The sequence below is a fragment of the Biomphalaria glabrata genome, chromosome 5, assembly GCF_947242115.1.
Source record: "Biomphalaria glabrata chromosome 5, xgBioGlab47.1, whole genome shotgun sequence".
Lineage (NCBI taxonomy): Eukaryota > Metazoa > Mollusca > Gastropoda > Planorbidae > Biomphalaria > Biomphalaria glabrata.
The window spans coordinates 938,032-958,046 of record NC_074715.1 but is presented as its reverse complement, the minus strand read 5'-3'; the positions used below and the strand labels follow the sequence as shown (position 1 = coordinate 958,046).

The 20,015-nt window shown below is 33.6% G+C and overlaps 1 long non-coding RNA gene across 1 annotated transcript; it reads left to right on the top strand.

Annotated features, from left to right (window-relative positions):
• The first annotated feature begins 3,259 nt into the window (after positions 1 to 3,259).
• LOC129926456 (uncharacterized) lies at positions 3,260 to 13,178 on the top strand. The gene is made up of 7 exons (XR_008778122.1): positions 3,260 to 3,485; positions 6,507 to 6,735; positions 9,255 to 9,407; positions 9,623 to 9,764; positions 10,119 to 10,232; positions 11,795 to 11,883; positions 12,305 to 13,178. It is a non-coding gene; the product is annotated as an uncharacterized LOC129926456 (long non-coding RNA).
• The last annotated feature ends 6,837 nt before the right edge of the window (positions 13,179 to 20,015 follow it).

Below are 20,015 nucleotides of genomic sequence, written 5' to 3'. Positions count from 1 at the left end.
TGTGAATCAACTTATCTGTGAGACTGAAGCACTTTGTCAAGGAAGTACCTGGACTATAGAATGAGCTTTTCATATTTTATCTTTTTTAGTTTCACTAGAAAGTCTAACATTCAATTATCATTATATTTAAATCTAATATTACTTTAATTTGTTTTTGTAGAGAAAACAAAAATAATAATGAATAAAAAAGATAATAATTTTTTATATATTTTTATTTGTGAAAAAAATTCACATTCAACAATGGCAAAACCCATTTTGATTATAACAAAATAATAGACTTATTATTAGGTGGCTTGCACTTTTCTACGGCAACAGAAACAGACTTATATTAAAAATTTAATTATAAAACTACGGAAAAACTACGAGGATACATTAAGAAAACTAACTGGGAAATCTTTAATGAGAACTGTCCAGACATAAGCCAACTAACAGAGACTGTTAACTCGTATCTATTATTCTGCGAGGAGTTAACAATTCCAACAAAAACAATACAAGTCTCTAGAGACAATAAGCCCTGGATGACCAAAAATATCAAACACCTTAGTATTGAAAAGAAAACAAAGTATAAGGCTAGCAACGAAGAGTTTATAAATGCTAAAAATACTCTGAAATAAGCAATAATTGAAGGGAAAAAACATGCAAAGAAAAAAGGTTACAAAGACAGTTTGTGTTGCAACACAAACTCAAAATCGGCCCCAAAAGTTGTCCACCCAGGCAGGTAAAAAGGCAAGCATAAATATTTCCGGAAAGAACACATGAATTAAATTATATATAAGACCAATGACAGAGAAGAAAGGAGAAAGAAGGTTGACAGATCTTGTGTGGTGCCCCAACGGCCCAGCAGTCCAAAGGATAAGCGAATGTGAAGTTAAATGCGAACCTGGCCTAACTGATGTCTTATAATGAATATCTAATTGATCTGATTGTTTTGTAAAGGGTCAATCTCTTATTCAAATCCTAAAAAAAATTCCGTAAAAAAAAAAAAAATTCCATCAGTTAAGTGTTTTGTAATCGCAGTGTACCATTGCAGTTCACGCGATGATGTGAAAACCTACTTGTTAATTTTTGTTTTAAATTATGTATAAATTATATGCGTACTAAATATTCTTTTTCTCTTAACAAACGTAAACACTATTTTGCCATCATAAAAGGGGCATCAAAAATTACACTCCCAACATTATCATATTTAAAGGAACTTTTTGAACAAAAGTGTCTTAGAAAAATCGAAAAAATCTTGGAAGACAACGGCCACCCGCTCCATCAGAACTACGTCAGGTCGTCGCGAAGTGGGCGACTGCTGTCAATCAAAACAAGATCAGAGCGGTACAAAAATGTTTGTTTGTTTGTTTTAGATGTTTCGGATGTTCCTTCAGAGTTGAAGATAGTTTACTTCCTAGTCCAAACCTCCCGCAAGACGACGGGGGATGGGAGCGGGCAGGGTTTGAATCCTCGACGGTCGATAAATCCGAACGACAGTCCAGCGCACAAACCGCACGACCAGGCAGCCATCCAAAAAACTCGTTCGTACCTCACTAGATCAGACTCTATCACCGCCACTCGTTGATCAGGAACAAGAAAAGGACCAAGATGCCAATGTGTAGTTGCTGAATGAACTTTTTATTTGTGTCTATTGTATTTATGTGTATGTTTCTATTGCGCTGTCTTTATATGAGAAAAGAGTCCTTGTAATCACTATAGAATGAGCTTTTCATATTTTATCTTTTATAGTTTCACTAGCAAGTCTAACATTAAATTACCATTATGTTTAAATCTAATAGCACTTTAATTTTTATGTAGAGAAAAGTAATAATGAATAAAAAAGATAATAATTTGTTTATTTGTAAAAAAAAAAACAACACATTCAATAATGACCAAAAAAATCATTTTGAATAGAACAAAATATTAGACTTATGACTAAGTGGCAGCATTAACAGACTTTGATTAACAATTTGACTATAGAACAAACATCACTAAGCTTTAATTAAAAAAAAAACACAAAAGGAAACACAATGTAGACTTGTTAACTAATGTCTTGCTATTGTAGCAATTAATTTCAGATAAATATTCAGTAGGGCTATCAAATGGATGTTCTCGCACACGACGCACAAACGATGTCTCCCTTTTCACTCTACATTCCATTCACACATGTGCAGCAACAAATTTCCATAAGGATCAATAAAGCCGTCTTAGTCTTAGTTTTATGTCAAAAGAATAGGGCTTACACCAATTTTAAAATAATAGAATGTGCACCCCTCAACTCAAGAAAACATAAAGAAACTAGAACAGGCACGAAATAGAGAAGTGAGATTCATAACAAACGAATATTCACATTTAACTATAGTAGCACCTTTAGTAAAATCACTAATTCTAGAAAACCTTCAGGAGAGAAGACTCAAAAGTAAAGTAGCAATTATACATAAAACACTGAACCATAATCTTCAAATACAAAATTTAGTAAAATACTCAGTAAGACACAAAGATAAAGGCACATTCCACATTCCATATGCTAGGACAAATTTGAACAAATGCTCTTTCTTCCCTAGCGCTATTAGAGCATGGAATGGGTTGCCTGAGCTAGCCAGGAAAACCAGTGACTTGGCAGAATTTAGGTCATTGGTTAATATGCATGACTAAATGCATGACGCGTAGGACGTAATCATCTTCTTTTTTGGAAGTAACGTCTGTATCATATAAGATAAGATAACTATTTGCAAGGCCTCCGCGCTGTCTCTTGCGCAGATAATTAACGAGATAACACTGAAATAACCAAACAATACAGGGAAAAAAATCAAAGATACTGTCTTTTCTTGCACGCAACAGATTTTGAACACAAAAGTGCATAGAGCTATAATTTATTTCAAATTGGAGTTTTTAGATCTAACTTGTACTCAAGAAATGGAATCTTACTGCAAAAGTGATCAGGGAAATGGGCTACGTTGCTGTAAGTAAGGATTATATATGTGTCAGGCGCACATCTGTGAGCCCAAATTTTTGTAAAAGAAATTACAAAAGTTATTTTTCTATATAGATTTCCATAAAAGAAGTTACGAAAATTAGAATCTATATTGACTTGAGTCTGTCTATAGTGACACTATAGTCGACTATACAACTTTATTGACTATAGACTAGAGTCTAGATCTCTAATCACTATCTAGATCTAGTAACAAAAGCCAGGGGTCTTCGATGGAAAGTTTTACCGATTATAGATCTAGTTATACTCTAGCCTAGAGTCTAGGTCTAGTCTATACTTATAATACTTCTACTAAGTTCTACTGTTATAACTGTTCATGTCAAAGCCAAGGACAGTCAAGTAGTCAAGACCTAGGGCTAGGGACCAGTAGCCTAGGCCTTGGTCCTAAGGGTCCTAGAGACACTTCACTAGAGTAGATATCTAGGATTTTCTAGGCAGTCCTAGCCAAACCAAATGAATTAAATTAAATATCTGATGTATTCATTATTGTGATGATTAATCAATCTGAATCTGGGTTAGTATCAGACAATTACAATATATATTTTATATATTAATATTATATATCTATAATAAAAATAATACTGTCTTCTATAATAGTCTAGTCTAGATTCTATTTCTAGTATACTGTATAAGTGTATTGAGGGTAATTTCGAGTGTATTGTATATAATATACTATGGACTATAATATATTAATTAGTATATCAAGACTATTCAAGACTCTAGTTCAGTGACGTAGCTTTCAATGTGCTGCTGGTGCCGGCCTCACGCCACTCACAGGCCATCAAGTAGTTAGGGGCATCAAACTAAGGAGAAACTATCACAGTAAAAATACTAAAATCAAAAACATTGCACATGCATTACTGGTACCAATATAAACTACTGTATAAAATTAGAAATATGAATTCAAAATGTATTTTCATTGGCTTCATCTCAATTCATCGTCTTCTCGAACCAATTTCTGAGTTTGGCAGGAATTTGGGCTTCTGAAGCTCAAGTCTATTCTGTAACATTTTTAGGCACACTGGATCATTAACACAGCTTTTTATCAACTTCAGCACACCCCTAGGTTGTCCTCACCAAAAATAACCGGAACTAGCCTGAAGCGCTTGGTTAAAACCCACTCACTGGAGCGATAGAGGTAAAACCCTCAAGATGGTTCTATAAGGGATTAATTTTTTAAAATTATAGCTAAACTCTTGAGACTTTGACTAGTACCTACAGATAAAAATTCTTCTAGATCGGCTAGATACAGTCTTAATTTTATCATGTACCTTATGTTTTTGGTCACTGTATTAGTTGAAATAAATGATATGTACCTTCAAAAACAAGAATTGTCAATTTAAGACTGGGCACTTAATGAAAACATTAAAAACATTTTTAACTACTTCCGTACTCGAGATAATATTGCTAATGCCAGTATTACAAATAAACACCTGATTTGAGATATATCATGATATAGTAGATAAATATTAATTTTTTTTTAGCCGCTGTTGAATTCTCAGATTGAAATCTTGATAGGTCTCAAGTGACTTCAACAAAAAATAATTTTGTCTGGAGAGAAAGAGGCTTCAATGGTTAGTCGCAATTTCTTAGAAGCCTTCAAACTTCCAAAACAAGTTCTGCATATTGTCATCATGATTAGTATATTTTTGGCAATAGCCTTAAGTGTTGCTATATGCGAGCAAAGTTTTTTCAAACTAAATTTGATCAAGAATTAATTGCGATAAAGATGAAAAATTTGCCTCCCACTAATTTGGAAAATTGGTCCATTAGATAAGAGCTGATGGAAAAAATTGCCAACTTGAAACAAGCTATGATTTATTTGTGGTATCTTTTTGTTAAATTGATTTTTTTAGAATTAGCAAAACATTAACAATAAATATAATAAGTTGGTTAAAAAAAGTCTTTGTGTTTCATTTCATTTTTTTTTTGGGGGGGGGGGGGGGGCATGGGAGCATCACCAGGAGCTCCAGCACTGGGCTTCATATACCCTAGCTATCCCACTGATCTAGTTACTAAAGTAAACTATAGTAACTTAGTTATTACTTGATTCAACTTGAATATATGATTATATAGATTTTAAATAGATTCTAGATCTATGACTATTATGAACATGTTCATGGCTTGTGTAAGATCAATTTTTCAAAGCAACTATAATAATTGGACTTTATCTACAACAAATTCAAGTTCATTCATAGATTCACCGGAAATGGCATGTATCATGCTTATATGGCATAACTAATCTAGTTTCCTCTTTAAAATACTAGGTGCGAATACAGTACTCATGGATACAAAAAAGAACAACTAATAAATGTGAAGTAACAAAGCGTAAGTTTACATTTAAATAAAATAGTAAAACAAAATTCCGTGACGATTTTTAAAAATTAAAAAAAAAAAAGAATAAAAATAAATTAATAAAAAAAACCCTTAAAATATCATTAAATTTATTTCATTACATTGCGCTGTATCCCATTACAGACAAATCTTCTGTTTATGATCACACTTTATCAGCGCTACTCATTGGCTAGGGAACATGAAAAGAATAAAGACATCTTTGGGTAGTCCCTCAATGAAATTCTCTGTGTGTTATGTCTGTTTTATTTATGTGAATGTTGTTTTTACTTGAGTTCTTTTAATCACAACTAATTTCCAATAAGGATCAATAAAGCAGTCTTAGTCTCTGTCTTACTCTTTCCTATTATTGGGGCACAGTGTTTGTTTTACAAGTATCATACTTTTTTTCCTAAATAAAGATTATTTTAAACCAAACCCTCTACATGACAGGGGACAGGATTCCAACTCCGGATTAAAATGATGGTCCACATCATATACAACATAACTAGGAAACCATTCAAATTTTAACAATGAACTATCTTTCTTCTTCTTCTTCTAGCCAGCTTTATTGCTGCTGAGCTGTGAGCTCTTTTGCAGACTGTGCCAAGGAAAAAAAGTGTGCTGTTTTCTTCAGTTGTTCAACACTGATGTACAGGGTGTTGGTTATGTTGGGCTGTAGTGGAAGTAGGGTCCGCCTAAGGTGGATTACGGAGGGGCATTCAAGAGGATATGGTTTACGGTTTCAAAGGGGTGGGCGCAGTGTCTGCAGAGGGGGAGTTGTGTGTACTCTATTTTGTTCAGGTGGTAATTTAATAGTGGTGTGTGTCCTGTTCTTTATTGGAAAATTGTAGATTGTTCTTTGCGGGGGAGGAAGTTAATACCGGTACTGTCCAGTTTGTTAGGTGTTAGGTTTCTTTGTACATGGCTCTGCCTTTATCTTTATAAAATTAGTGATATGGAATGATATCAATATATGGTTTTAATCAATTTGCTAATACTTTTAAATACATAACAACATGGAAAATAAAAAATTCCCTAATTTGGATTTGTAAGGAACAATATTGGTAAAAAAAAATGCATTATATTCGACTATATTTTTTTTACCCACATTATAATTTTTATCACATATTTGACCACACCATATTTACCTCATTATATTTAACCGCATTATATTTATCACACTATGATATTTCTTTTTCAGTATGATCAGGGTAGATCAGATGGTCTATCTTCTTCATCTTCTGTGGTTTCCACTGGACCAACTACAGCTCACTCTGCCCCTGTCACTCCCACCCACAACCCTGATGGCAGTGTGGATGTTGGCAATAGAACAGGCTCACTGAGAGGTTTCTTCCTGGGCTTGCCGGGCTACTTCTGACCCATAAGGACAATCCTTGGCAAGGCAGCTGCTGTAGAGCTAAAACAGCAAGGTATTCTTTACCTTATTACTTAACTTTAACTAAAGTTTATATTATTTCTAAATATCACTGTTACAAATGTAAAAGTATAGTATTTGAATGATGTATTCTTAGACTATTTCCAATAACATACTTTTTTTGTTGTTGACTTTATTTCTCTTCTACTGCCTCCATTGATGTCTAAGTAGCTCTCTTTGCTCCCCCTTAGCCATATAACTTCTTTTTTAAATCCCTCAATCATTTCCCTCATTTTAACTATTGCCATTTCAAACTAAGAACCATCGTGATAAAGAGTCTGAAGCCCATATCATTAGGTCTGGGTTGTGGCCACTGATGTTAAGGGCTACCTATAAAGTTCTAAGAATAAAATTTTTAATGCAAATCTAGACTATATTTCAGATTTTTAGGTCATTCCACCCAATTCTAAAAGTATCTTGACGCGATGGGGAAAAGTAAAGGTTGCTTGCTGACACCCTCATTAACCATGGGCCACAAAAACAGACGACCTTCACATCCTCAGCCCCATAGATTGTACGGTCTGAAAGGGGAACTTTACTTTTATTTACTTTAGAGGAGAAAAGAAAGTTACTTCTTCCATTTCCTATTCATTGAACAATATTTTCTTGTGTTGTTTCACTCAAAGAACTAATAGGAGTAATGTTAGCCTAATCAATTTGATATATTTATATTCAAACTCATTTATGCTTTCACTCATACTAACCTTTATAGATTTATCATTGCTCAATCCATGGTTCAACAAATTTAAAGATCTTACATGGCAGTATAACTAAAATGATAGTCTATAAGGTCAATTTAAAAAAAAAGGGAAATTGTAAAAGATACAAAATAGAAATATTAATCAGGAGCAAATGACAACATTTTGAAATAGAAATGTACCAGGGACATCACGCTAGATGCAGTGAATACCAAGCCACATCGGTGTAACTGGCAACTCAGATGTAGACCCCTTAGACAACCAGGGAAGGCTAACACCAACCACCGAGCTTCCATCAGCAAATTACAACATTTTGAAAAAGAGCTTTACCAGCTACATCACCCTAGATTACAGTGCTACAAATAGGATTCAGCAGTCTATTTTACAGAAAATAGACAATGTAAAAGTAAAAACCCTAACCCTTTCTCCAAACAAATTAAAAACAAACAAATTAAAACAACCTTCAAAGCAATGGATGAAATCATTTTTTCCCTGATTTCTTTGGACAAAAGAAGAGAAATAATAATCCTTACTCTGTCTAATCTGTCTACTAAAATAGAAACCTAAACCCACAAGTCTGACACTCAAAACTAACTGAAAAGAACTCATACAAGAATCTCTAACAAAGAAACACTTGAAACACCACTTTATAATTTATGAATCAGTTAAACAGTGCAATGACTCTCTTCCCTGGGACCTAAGCTCTCTTTCTATGATAAGAGACAGCATTGAAAACATAACTCATAAAAAAAATGATCTCAATCAGAAAGATCTCAAGGAAACGATGAATATTTTTCTACAAATCCAATAATCAGTGGGTCAGTTTTGCAGATGGATCATCACCACAAACGGAGGAGTTGTCTTATTCATTGAATGGCTCAATTGAGAAAGATTTCAAAAGTTCATTGCTACTGGCGATCTCTCAGACAGCCACAAAGTACTAAAACCAGCAGCTACCACACTAATAAACCATCCACTTGTGAATAGCCTGATAGTCTTTCTGACAAATGCCGAAAACAGTCCTTCCAATCTTAAAAAAATCGGATGCCTCCTATCTCAAACAATTCAGGACAGCTCTTATAAATCTCAACAATAATAGCAAGAACATTGTTCTCCAATGGATCCCTGCACACTTTCATATAGAGGAGATGAAAAAGCTGACACTGCCAAATACGGGAGAATAATTAAACAATCTTAAATTCCACTATATCCGGAAGAGAAAAAAAAAAGAGAGTAGTACCGGTATAGACCTAAAAATGTAACAGTTGTTGCTCAGACATCAGGATTAAGGATGCATGTTACATTCTATCTGGACACAGTCAATGAATTATTTTTTCACTTTTGAACAGGGTGGAACATTATGAGGCAACACTTATTCTGGAAGTTCCAACAGTCCTATAGAATAAAGATTGTATGGAAAGCTGCCTAATCTGAAAAGAATGGCGTTCATCTTAGATATATAAATAAATAAATAAATATATATATATCTGAACCCTACAATTTATAATGAGAACACAGAGAAAAAAAAAACACAAACAGTATGTAATATTTAACTTAAACTTTCTTCACACAGTCTCATATTTGTTTCTATTGACTTTGGTATTCACATTTATTCAAATAATATAGCTGTATATATACTACATTTATCCTTTAAATGTTGTGCACTATTGGCCACTAGTTCAAATGTTTGATGTGTTTAAGTTAATAAGACTCTATATGGTTATAACTACTCATGGGGCTCACATTGAGTTAAATGATACATTGTGATAATTTTCATGTGTGTCTACATCCTCTTATTGTTTATTTGTGTTTTCAGGTGGCGATTTTATTGTTTACCATGGAGTTGTCTACTTTTCAAATTTTACTGCCCAAGTTTTGTACAGGCAGACTGATCCATCAGCAGTTCCTGAACCAGTAACTGATATCTCAAAAAAAATATTGCTATACTGATGGTGTCTGGTCACCTCAGGTAATCTTTCTCTTTTTCTTTTAATATTTAAAGAAAATTCTTTGTATGTATGTTTTACGTTACGCTGAGGTTATCAATTGTAGTCAAACTGAATTTTCATTTGATTGGATCAATAAAAATTATCTTATCTTATCTTTATATAGAAATGGATACTGTTTGTTGACATCTTTTTGTTGAAGATGCATGAATTTTTTGTCTTATCTTTTTCATTCTAGAGGAATTATGCATTGAATGCTATAGAAGAGAAGAAAAATTCAGATTTTTAGCATGATTTACAAAATGGTTTTGATTGTCTTATGTTAATGGCTGGTAAAGAACTGAATCATGTAGGCTGGAGATCACTTGAGAGAAATCAAGGTAGGACTGCACTTTGCACAGAGTTAAGTTGAAGCATGTAGTTACCAAGTGTAAAATAATATTCAAGTTGCTATTAGCTAAACTAGGGAAACCTGTAATTTAACATACATTAACATTCTTTCTTATTTGAAGTCTACTGTTAAATCTCATCAATTATAACCATAACTTTGCAGGTCATGTTTCTGTCTATCAAGCTATTTACTTCTCATGTTTCTATGTATTCTGCCATACATTTCTATGAATGAATTCACCCTTGAGTGGGATATTTTTGTCTGTAATTGCAAATACATATTTGTGTTGCTTTATGTATTTCTGACTTGCAACTTCTGCATTGAATCTCCTTTCTTTACACAGAAGTCTCTGATCTACATTGTAAGAGAAGATCATGTAGTGGTTGCCCAGGGGACTAAGGAGCCTCAAAATGTTATTGTTGTCATTGATCCAGAAACTAAGTTGCAATCTGTCTTGGTAAGCAGTATTAAAATTAGGGTGATAGCTTTCTTGGTCACAGAACTTAAATAATGACATTGAAAATTAAAATAATTTTTTTTTGTTTGCTTTAGTAAACATTGTTTTAAATGTCTAAAGGATTAATTAAAACTTATAAAACTGTTGTGAAATGATTTTCACTGTTATCAATAGTTTTGATTTCCTATATAATCATTATGTTACTATTCAAATGTTGTATAAACATAATTCTTATTACTATTATGCTGCATCTATGTTTGTAATAATTCTAATCTTTAAAAAAGGCTCACTCAATAGTGGTAGTCAAAACTTTATACAGTTGGAGAATTTAGGGGAACACCTAGCCTTTTGTAGGTTGGGTTATTTCCTTTTATTTAAATAAAACTAAAAAAATTATAAACCATATTCTCTATTTAGCTTTATTACTTATTTTGAAATATATAACTAGGCCTTCAATAACTTAGACTTAGACTTAGGCCTTCAATAAAATGCATTAAAAAAAAAAAATTAGGTTGATTCCTTTTGATGATATTGTGCACTTAAAGATTGTATTTTTTAATATCAGGAACGATATTGGTGAGACGAATTCTAAAATCTGGTGTGAACTAAAGCCTGTTTGTCGACTTTGACTTTGTTACAATATAATCAGAAAATCCTGTTGCGCGAAAATAGGCTGTAGGAAACTTTAGTAATGATAGCTTGTATAACTTGTTTGAAATGTTATGGCTTCAGACGAACTCGACCAGAGATCATTTAATGGTTGATCAGTGAGAATCTAGATAAGTTCATAGTTCAATGTGATGTTGTAGGAAAAAAAAAATTTTCTGCTACCAAGAAGAACTAATAAAATCAATTGTAATTTTTTCTGCATTTACTTAATAATTTATTCATGTGTAGGCTTTCTACTGTACTAGTTAATTATTCCAGTAGTTTGTGGAACACCTAGTCAGGCTTTCTGCGGAACATAGTTTGGGAAACACTGACATACTGATTGAAACATATAGTGACTTTCACTTAAATTACCATATTGACACCATTTTAACTTTTTTTTCTGTACAGTTGTGAATAGAGTTTTAGAGAAGAACTTTGATACATGGCTCTAACTTTAGTCATTCATTCATGAGTTTAAGTAGTTTTAGTTGTAAGCAGGGAGTTGAATGGTTGATGTTTCAATATACATGATCATTGTTAAGCTCACTATCAGTTCATTATTCAGAATTTTCTTAGAAAAAAAGTTTAAAAAAAAAAAAAGTTCCTCTTTCAGACCTAGCCGATGATGTAAAGGTCATCTGTTTTTGTGGCCTACGGTTAGCGAGGGTGTCATGTGGCCAGCACAGCGACCAACCCAACCAATGTCAGGTACTCTTTAGAACTGGGTGAACTCATAGGCGCCCAAAGATTCTGAAATTAAAAATCCCATTCTCCACCAGGATTCGAACCCAAGACCCCGGCTCGGAAGGCAAGCTTTTTTCCGCTCAGCCACTGCGCCTTCGTTTCATTAGAGAAGTTTGAAAATAATTCTTAAAATGATTGTTTTAACAGTAAATTGTTTTTTTCATTAGGTTTCTGGTGCAGATTTTTTATTCATGTCCTAGAGTATCTCCAGACGGATACAAAATTGCTTGGGATTTAGTGGACTCATCCAAACATGGTAGGCTTTTTTTCCTGTGTCCTTGCAGTAAGAATTCATGTTCTACAATTTATTTTGATTCCTACAATTAATTCATTTCATTGGAGATTGAATATAGAAATAGTGTGACATTATGTCATACCTATATTTCCTGAATGCCAAATCAAGGCTGTAAAGGAAAACAAGAAAACAATATTTGATCAAAGAAAATTTTTTAAAATAAAATAAATTTTTTTTTAGGTTCAGGTCTGATAATTTTGAAACAGTTATTTTTCTTTTAACTGGGCATGAACAGCATTTAAATATTAATAATAATATGACTAATAATAATATAAGACATTACCATATATGAAACATGTTTAAACATCTTATATAATTAATAAAAATTTAAAAAGCCTAATCTTAATATGCTGAAATTGGTTGTAATTCTCAATATTTTCAGAGAGCATTTCAAACAATAATATATCACTAACTTGTTGCTTTGTGTGTGTGTCTCCATCTAAATCTTGGGATAGCACAGACATTTGGCTAGCTGAGTTGCCACAGTCTGGTCTAGAGATACTTCCAGGAACACAACAGAAGGTAAGTTTATTTCCTAGGATTTTACAAGGACAACCCAAGCTCTAGTAAATCTCTTGGCAGGGTTTTGTTAAGTTTGGTAAACATGAACAGAATATTTCAATCATTTGAATGGGATACAATGTAGAAAAAATGACAATTTTGTTCTAGATATGTCATCTATATCATGTTATATCGTATAAATTACAGCCTTTCCTTTGGAACAGAATAGAATTACTTCCTAAAAGTTTCCAGGTGTTAATCTTGTCATATATGTTAATTAGAGACTCTGCTAGATCATTGATGTTCTTGGCTGATTCAGGCAACCCATGCCTGGCTCTAATGGCACTAGAAAAGAATTAGCCCTATATAGCAACATGTCTAGATATGTAACATATAGCAATATTCATCATCATTTAGAATATGTAAACCACCGGTGTTGAGAATACTTTGATGTCAGTGAATAAAAGACGTAATAATTAAAGCTGTCTCCTGTTTGACCATAATAGAAAATAGTTTATTTCTTTCCCCCTCCATCTCTTGTCATGTTTGACTGAGAACACACGAACATGAACTCTAAAGGCTTTACTCCTAGCTTGACCATAAATGGGCATCTTTTTTCCAATCTTTGGTTTGCAGATGATATAGACTTCATTGGAGAAAATGCAGACTAGCTTCAAGATCTTACTTCAAAACTGGATGCTGCAGCTTGAGCAGTTGGCATTGAAATTAGTGCTGAAAAGAGAAAAATACTAGTTTGTGGTGGAGATAGTTTCTTCTTCTTCTAGCCAGCTTTATTGCTGCTGAGCTGTGAGCTCTTTTGCAGAGAGGTGGAGATAGTACTTCTTCTTAGTTCTCATCTTATGTTGGAGCATTCAGATGACTAGACCAATACATGAGATGAACTGTGCAGTGGTTTCCAAATCAGGGAGCTCTCCATATAGTTTTCTTTCTATTGGGGGTGTTTTGGTGTTGTCGCATTCTGTTGTGTCCGGTTCTGAGTCGAAAGATTAGACCTTGATCTTGTCGGGATAGCTTATAATAAGCAACATCGTTCTTGTGATTTTGATGAGAGCTTGTCCATTTCTCATTTATTTTATTTACCGGTACTATTAGTCTCTTCATTTCTTCTGTATAGAGTGCAGAGTTTGTTCTCCCACTCTTGGCAAGTGTGTCAGCTTTCTCATTCCCTTCTCGTTGTATATGAGCTGGTATTCATTGAATAACAGTTCTTTTTTGCTGTTGTTGTTGAGATTTGTAAGTGCTGTCCTGAGACTTTTTATATAAGAGAAATCAGAATTTTCCAAGCTTTGGAGGGTTGTTTAGATGATTAGCTACCATGGTAGCAGCTAATGCTAGTGCTTCCCTTTTTGCTCTTCGGCTGTCAGAGAGCTCTCCAGTTGCAATAGATTTTTCTAGTTTTTCTCCATCTGGCCATTTGATGAGTATTCCAGCTCCTCCATTTGTGGTGGCTTTATGGGATGGGCCATCCGTGTAAACTCTGATCCACTGATTGCTAGGATAATGAGTTTATAAAAAATGGAGATGGTACAAGATACAGTTGAATGGACAAACATTAGAAGTTGACTCATTTAAATGCTTAGGGTCTAATATGACAAAGAGACGGAGAGAAAAAAAAAACATTTAAGCTTGGCATGCCTAGCCATGACCAAACTGTGGAAAGAGTACAATCATCTCAAGATTTGATCCAGAGACACTTCGGTTCAAGTCTTTAGTTGGGAGGATAGGAGTAATTATTGGTTGCCATAGTGGCAGGATAATATTTCCTTGTCTATGAATAAGGTCACTTTGATTAAGTAAAATATATATAAGTAAAATATATATTTTATATATTTTAAAGAACTAGATAGAAATTTCACTCTTAAACTTTTATTTCATAATTCTAGGAGTTTGGGTTAGGAAACTGGTTTGACCACTCATGATAGATTTGGCTGGACTTCAAGAGGCTCTATTTATAGTATTGCCTACAGTTTGCCAAGGTCATTAGAGTGGATGCTAATACAGAAGAGGTGAATTAGTTTCTTATACGAATTGATAGTGTCATATTTTAATGAGGGAAAACGTAAGTCGCAACTGGGTTTGCGTAGTCATGTGAAGCACTGCACTCATTTGTAATCTTCAGAATTGAAGACATTGCCATTTTAATGCAAAAAAAGAAAGATTTCTTAATTAAAAATTATCTTATATCTAAGTATTTGAGGTTGTCTTTTTTTTTTTATAGAGACAGATAAAACATATTTTATGGTGTTTTTTTTTTGTACAGGTCCAAATTATTAAAATGCTTATGTCTCCTTGGTTACTTCAGTATTCCTGAAAAAAATAGCTGGCAAACAACTGACAATGAGATTAGCTTTGGGTTTTACTACACACCAACAAACAAAGACTTTAATGCACCTGATGGTTTTTGTTTTCTTTATCATTATTACAGTATTCATTTCATATCTAGTTGATTGGTTTACTGTAGCTCAGTAAATGACATTGAGTAGATCACATGATTTCTTTGAAGCATCAAAACTAAATCCTCTGCTTAGTCCAAAACCGTTAATCAAGTATCCCCTAACCATAGAATACCATTGTGCACACTTATCATCTTCGTTTTTGAAGTAACGTCTGTATTATGTAAGATAAGTTTCGATCCTTTGCACATTTCACTGTGCAACTGCAGTTATTTCACTTTGGCTGTCATAATGCAAATTCACATAACAAATAGGTCTTAATGTCAATTTAAAAGTCATAAAGATCCTAAAATAAATGTTTTCAAGGATATCTCAAGCTTTTGTTTGGTGGTTAACAGTAAATGACCATTATGGACTAACTTCACATCTCTTAAAATTAGTGTATAATAGGCATCAGATATTTCGAAATTAGTGTGGCACATGTAACTTATTACTATTGTGTGGAATAGGATGGGATGATTTATTATGTTGTTAGCATATGTTTTCAGGGTTGACATATCATTTTGTTAGGCTTCGTATTGTTGTTTCTAATTTCCTTGTTCTAAATCTTTTTTCCCTTTAAAGCTGGTGCTATCATTTCTGCATTTCTTTGATTATTAGCATAGTTCATTAAAAAAAAAAGAAACAGTTCTAGCATGATATTGTTTAATTCAGATTGTATTGTTGCCATTTAATGAATATTAATATCTGTCAATTTTGCTAAAAAAAAATAATTTTTTTTTGCCCAACAAATACAATAAATATTTAAAGGGTCCAGGCTTTATAGTACATTTAAATTGGAGTGAAAGCTGGTGCTTTCATTTCTGCATTTCTTTGATTATTAGCTTAGTTCATTAAAAAAAAAAAAAAAAGAAACAGTTCTAGCATGATATTGTTTAATTCAGATTGTATTGTTGCCATTTAATGAATATTAATATCTGTCAATTTTGCTAAAAAAAAATTATTTATTTTTGCCCAACAAATACAATAAATATTTAAAGGGTCCAGGCTTTATAGTACATTTAAATTGGAGTGAATGGGTCGAAAATGATAAAATATCAATAATAATATTAATATGTGCTTGGCCCAACACAATAAAAATAACAAATGTTAATTGTCTTTTATATTTTTTTAAACTCACTGTCAGGTGTTAGTCATTTTGGGATCAGTGATCTTGAGATTTTGATGCAAGATACCGGTACTCACAAATTTGAAGGTTGGCATCCTGAGACTTTCTTAGCTCCTCTAGATCAAGGTGGCAGAAAACTTTGTAAGGATAGGTGTCCCATCCATCACACAACATTCAAGCACCAATGAGTTTCTTTCAAGGAGATGAAGATAAGGTTTGAATCAGATTTATCTTTTTACTACTTCTGACATTTTGATCCTCCGTGGAGAACATTATGCTAAAAGGCCTTTGTGTGTGTGTGTGGGGGGGGGGGCTAAATTAGAGGACAGAAGGTAAATATCAACACAGGCTTCATTTAGCCCTCACTTGCGTAGGTGAGACTAGGTCGCAGCTGATGCCTTCTACAAGAGACGATTAAAGAGTTCTCAAGTAGACAGTGGAACAGTTACACACATTTAAGGCCCAAATAAAACCTGTTTCGAAAGAAAGGTGCAAAATTCAAAAGAAAACAATAAGATCCTCTAGGGGAAATAGCTTTTTGTGCATCAGATAAGGGAAAAATATGCATGGCGCAAATGGGTTTATTTAGTCATGTGAAATACTGCGCTCATCCTTAATCTATGGAATTGGAAGACATTGCCATTATTATTATTAATGGCTAACTTAAAGAAATAATATTTTTTTCTTTTTTTAATGTGCAAAAATACACAACTGGCACTCTTTATTCATTATTAACCTTTTGAACCCTACCCCCCTCTCAAAATATTGAATAATTGAATAACCTGATTTACAAAAAAACTTGCGAATATTACAAATATTTCTATTGGAAAATAATTGTTTTCTTATTTTGTTGTTTTGATATGTAAGACAAATGTCACGAATGACAATCTCAGCTCTGCATGGCCTATACAAATGTCTTCCATACACTAGGCTGATTGTTGACAAGGGCTAAAGATGAGCTGAAAAATCCAAGTGTGTTAGTAGAAAAATAGTGTTAGGTTGACTGAGAGGACTTATTATGAAAATGTCAATGCAATTTATGATTAAAACAGAAGGAAAGGCTTGATGAATACTTACAAGTTTATTTTGTAAATTACTTTTTTGTGTAAATCTCATTGACTTTCTATAATTTGAGTTCAATCTACTGTGTCTATTATTTATAATTTAATCAAAATGAGAAATATTTAAACTTTGGCAACGCATAGCAAATATTTACATTAAGCGAACTGTTGTAGAACATTATCAAAAAGCACAGCTACTTATCTTATCTTATATAATACAGACGTTACTTCAAAAAAAGAAAATGGTTACGTCCTACGCGTCATGCATATTAACCTATGACCTAAATTCTGCCAAGTCACCGGTTTTCCTGGCTAGCTCAGGCAACCCATTTCATGCTCTAATAGTGCTAGGGAAGAAGGAGTATTTGTACAAATTTGTCCTAGCATTTGGAACGAGGAATGGCTTATGACTTAGGCTTTTGATTTTTACGGTTGGGGTCGTCGCATAGAGTAAGACTAAGACTAGGACTGCTTTATTGATCCTTACGGAAATTTGTTGTGATTACAAGGACTCGTTTCTCATATAAAGACAACACAACAGAAAAATACACATAAATACAACAGACAACATAAAGAGTTCATTCAGCGAATACAAACAGGTATCTTGGTGCATTTCATGTTCCCTGATCAATGAGTGGCGGTGATAGAGTCTGACCGAGTGAGGTACGAAAGAGTTTTTGCACCGCTCCGTTCTTGTTTTGATTGACAGCAGTCGCCCACTTCGCGACGACCTAGTGTAGTTCTGATGGAGCGGGTGGCCTTTGTCTTCCAAGATTTTTTCGATTTTTCTTAGGCACGTTTGTTCAAAAAGTTCCTTTAAATGTGGTAATGTTGTGAGTGTAATTTTTGATGCTTTTTTAATGATGTTTTCTAGACGTTGCAACAGTTTAGATGAGGCGTTGCCTTGCCAACAACTTATTCCAAACGTATGCCTAATATTGGGCATATTGGGTGAGAAAATTTGAAGTGAGAGGCTGTTAAGGCGGTAACATTGTAGCCCTATCTTTGTTGGCTTCCTCTGTAAGTTGTAGGTCTAACAATGTGGCCCTATCTTTGTCGTAAGTTGTGGGCCTAAATTTGTATATATGTAGGCTACTTCCTTAAATTAGCCTATATCCTAACATCGAATATTCGTCGTAGCATTGTAAAATTGTAGACTTTGTCCATAAATTAAAGAACGCTGTTAAAATGTGTTAATGTAGGTGACATATTATCAATTCTATGAAATTATATTGTGGGTATGCAGATGAGATTGTTTGAAATTTTTTTTTACATGTTTCGGATGTTCATTTAGAGTTAAAGAAAATTTTGATTTACTACCTAACCTCAAAACCTCCAGCAGGACGATGGGGATGGCAGCTGGCAGGGTATCAACCGTGAGCTCCCTGACTATGTCGAATTTGCCATATCAACCCGGGACCATAGACAAGTCCAAACGACAGTCCAGCGCGCATACCGCACGACCAGGCAGCCTGCACCCTTGTAGTCCATATGCTTATATTTACGACGGGTTTACAAAAATGCAAGACCCGCGCACTATAGGTTTATAGGGGCCTATCCTCACCTTTAATTCAATTTAAACTTTTAAACAAAATATGCATGTTAAATAAAAGAGGCTAAATGAGATTAATATAAAATAGGCCTACCGTTATTCGATTACTCTCGAATCTTCACCAATAAAGCCTAACGTGATTTTAGATAATCACCTATTAAATTAATATTAGCCTTTTAATACACGTTTGAAGCAGGAAAAGTTTGATTTCTATACGAAATTCTACCCAAGAGAATGGTCGTATTTATGACAATAGCTTGTGCATACATTTACAGTCCCTCTCACATGTTCATAGGTCTACATGAGAATGACTTTCTGACGGAAAACTTCAGACTATCTTGGGAAAACATTTTTTTTTGGTCTACGAAATTACTAGATTGTAACTAGATATATATAACAGTTTGAGAACAACTGCATAGGCCCCATTTCCCCCGTATAGATAGATTTAGTTAATTACCAAGTTAGTATCGAAGCTCTTGTTTAGTAAGTGTTCTGAGTGCTGCTTACCTGGACAGCTTCCGTTTGCCGTTGGTTGTTTATTGAAACATTGAATGCACCTTTTGCGATTGTCTGGCTATAGAGTATAGAATATCTACACCACCACAGACCAGATATAAATGATAATTAATTACATTTATTTACTGTCGATCTAGACTCTAATATATATTTTTTCTAATTATTAGATCTAGAGCCGCACCTGAAAACTTTCACTTTCAGAAAACTAGATCTACCTTTGCCAAATAGAATCTATTATTAAGATTTAAAATTAAGGCTTAAGGCAAATGAAAAAAAAGGTACCGGTAGATCTAGAATCTAGATTGACTAGATAATCTAGAGACTAGTTCTAGACTCTCTAGATCTAGATATATTCTAGATTCTAGATCTAGATAGATAAGATCTAGATTAACTATCATTAGCTGATTAATATATATTATTATTTTTTTTACATATATAGTATGATATAGTGATATACTAGACTAGAGTTAGAGACTGTTAGAGTCTATAGTGCACTATAGCGTGACTATAGATGTCTAGTCTCTAGAACTAGATTATGGCTTACGCTTTAGTGACACCCTCAAAGCTTCTTGAAAGCATTCAGTTCTAGATCTAGATATATTCTAGATCTAGATAGATAAGATCTAGATTAACTATCATTAGCTGATTAATATATATTATTATTTTTTTTACATATATAGTATGATATAGTGATATACTAGACTAGAGTTAGAGACTGTCAGAGTCTATAGTGCACTATGAACAGTATGGATGTCTAGTCTCTAGAACTAGATTACTGCTTACGCTTTAGTGAGACCCTCAAAGCTTCTTGAAAGCATTCAGCCTTGACCCAGACACCTGGGATACAGAAGCACATTTAGAAACTGGAGCACATACTGCAG